The sequence below is a fragment of the Ovis canadensis genome, chromosome 10, assembly GCF_042477335.2.
Source record: "Ovis canadensis isolate MfBH-ARS-UI-01 breed Bighorn chromosome 10, ARS-UI_OviCan_v2, whole genome shotgun sequence".
NCBI lineage: Eukaryota > Metazoa > Chordata > Mammalia > Artiodactyla > Bovidae > Ovis > Ovis canadensis.
In genome coordinates, this window is record NC_091254.1 from 66073871 (window position 1) to 66076932 (window position 3062).

Genomic DNA, 3062 nt, shown 5'->3' on the forward strand with positions numbered 1-3062 from the left:
AGAAAGGTAGAGGAATGACAAGCAGAAGTAAGAACATATATGAAAGTCTGAAAGCATAAAAGAACATGGGGTATACAGAAGAGAAAACATTTCCATAAGGAAATTTAATGCTCACTTCATCACACATATACTGAATTCAGAGCCATATGGTTATGGAATTTGCTACAAGGATCAGTAAAAGAGATGGGAAAGCTGTGGGTTGTAGCAGACATTGTTGGTTGCTGTCTAATAGCCATATTATAAGAGAGGAGAACAAACCTGACCCCATATTACATCGATTTCTTTAGCTTTAACACTTGGCTCATTGATAAAGAATTCACCCGCCAATGCAGGAGACTTGAGTTCGATCCCTGGGTCGGGAAGATTCCCTGGAGGAGGAAACGACAACCTGCTTCAGAATTCTTCCCTCAAAAATCTCAGCCTCTGCCTGCTCCACCCAAGCCATGAGCACACTGGCTGCTCTATGCACCCTGCCTCGCCAGCTGCTGTTAAAGCTGTGTGCACTGCAGGCTGGGAGCAGCCGAGGTACCAGGCAACCCTGTCCAGGCATTGTATCCTATTACAAAGGACAGTATGCATCTTAAGATCCTGAAAACAGAAAGCACAAAATGTTAAAGTAAATTTTAGAAATAGCTTGTGCAAGTATTTTGGGAAACCATGTGGTCATCAGGACATTGGCTGGTGAGATGGCGAGCATCATCCTCTCCAGATTGAAATGACAATGAAGATTTTTCAGCCTCCTCCTGCTCAGAGGCAGATGGGGCCACCAGAGTCTGGTTCATTTGAGAGGTCTGTGGCAGGATCTGTGCCTACATCACGTGGCTCTTGGTCACCCACATGGACTTCCTGGTGATGTTGGTCCTGCTGCTGACAGTGCTCACCCTACTTGTCTCACCTGAAGACCATGCTCACCCACCCCAGGGCAGCACCAAAGGAAATGCTGTTAAAGAATACATGGATTGCTCTCAGTGCATGCCCAGTAGTGGGACTCCTGAGTCACATGGTAGTTTTATTTTTATTTTTTTAAGGAACCTCCATACTATCTTCCATAGTAACTGAACCAATTTACATTCTCATCAAAAGTACAAGATGGTTCCCTTTGCTCCACACTCTGTCCAGCGTTTATTGTTTGTGTCATATATTAGGCCTTCCCTGGTGGCTCAGTAGTAAAGAATCTGTCTGCCAATACAGGAGACACAAGTTCAATCCCTGGGTTGGGAAGACCCCTGAAGAAGGAAATGACAACCCACTCCAACATTCTTGCCTGGAAAATACCACAGTAGAGGAGCCTAGTGGGCTACACTCCATGGGGTCACAAAGAGTTGTACATGACTTAGGGACTGAACAACAACAACAACAGTAATCATATATTAACACATATATGTGGAATCCAGAAAAATGGTATAGGTGATCTTATTTGCAAAGCAGAAATAGAGACACAGATGTAGAGAACAAACATATGTACACCAAGAGGGGAGGGGATGGGGGATGAATTGGGAGAGTTGAGTTCACATATATTTGTCACTGATGACTACATATGGAATAGATAACTAAAGAGAACCTAGTGTATACCTCAGGGAACTCTACTCAGTGCTCTGTGGTGACCTCAGTGGAAAGGAAATCAAAAAGCATGGATATATGTGTAGAGGCAGTTGATTCACTTTGCTGTACAGCAGAAATTAACACAACACTGTAAAGAAACTACTTCAATAAAATATTCAATGAAAGAAAGAGTACGTGGGGGCTTGCAGCTGAAGCCTGGAAGAAAGATCTACAAATGCTCAACTGCCACTGTATCTGGCTTAAGCACACCCACCACTGCAGTATTTGCAAAAGATGTGTTCAGAAGCTGGACCATCACTGCCCATGCTGATGGAGGAGAATCAGAGATTTTTGTGGACTTTACTGTATATATAATGCAGACCTCGGTGTGTATGCTGATCCTCTGTGGGCTCCGGAGGATCATCTCTTACATTTATCCCCTGTATCTGAGTGTACTAGACAGAAATACAGTGATTTTTCACCTCCTAACAACAATCCTGTTGATATTCCTGTGCCTTGAGGGCCTTCTGTTTACACTTTCACTGCATTTGTGTTCGGCACCCAGATCCTCTCAACATGTCATGATGAAACAGATGGAGAGGCTGAAAAGTCAGAAGCTGACATGGGAGCAGAGGCTGCAATGGGAAGGGATGAAGTCTGTCTTGGCAGGCAGGGGCTTGCTGCTTTGGATGAACCACTTTTCCAGCTTCCAGTTTAGCTGACTGCAGACAAGACCCAGGAAAGGGGCTCCGAGCTCTCAACGTGAGCCCTTCTCATCATGCTGGAACTTGTTCATGGATTTATTTATTTGGGGTTGAAAAGGGTATCAACAGATGATCTGTGACCAAGAGGACAGATGGAATCTACACAAACCAATTGCCTGCTCAGGCAGAGATTTCATATTTACAGTCACATTTGCCACATCTCCCACCCTAGGAACTGGGTGGCGCTCTGCTCAGTGTCACTGTCGAGTAGTGAAAGCTACCCTGGGAGTTGTTTCATCTGAAATAAGGGGCTCATTGTTCATTGGCTTCACTACCAGGATCTCCTTGCACTTTTCAACCTTGCTGAGACGTGGGTCAGTCCTCGGCATCCCATGTTCCTTCAGGCCAATTGGTTCTTCCTCAAGATATCCCTTGATGCATTTCTTCATGGCTTCCAATTTACCTAAATTTTATGCTACCAAAGTAACCTGATGTCTCTATCATAAATTAGCAGTCCTGTCATTCTATGATCTTAGCTGAGTTACTTTTCATGATAGAGCTTGTTGCTATGTCACTTTGTCCTATTACATTTTTGCCCTGGGTCACCCCAACTGGAATGTAAACTCCCTACAGAGGAGATTTTGCCATTCTGCTCCTTATTTCCTCGGAGACCAAAATGTGTGGCACAGAGTTGCCACTCAATTAATAGTGTGGAATAAGCAAGTAAATTTTATTTATTATTGAGACAAAATGTATTAAACTGAAAAAAAAATAGTTTCGTAAGTGTTTGGTATATGTTTTAAACCACTGGATCTT

General features: G+C 43.6%; 1 pseudogene; it reads left to right on the forward strand.

Annotated features, from left to right (window-relative positions):
- Positions 1–1721: 1721 nt before the first annotated feature.
- LOC138446791 (palmitoyltransferase ZDHHC7 pseudogene) lies at positions 1722–2360 on the forward strand (annotated as a pseudogene).
- Positions 2361–3062: the final 702 nt, after the last annotated feature.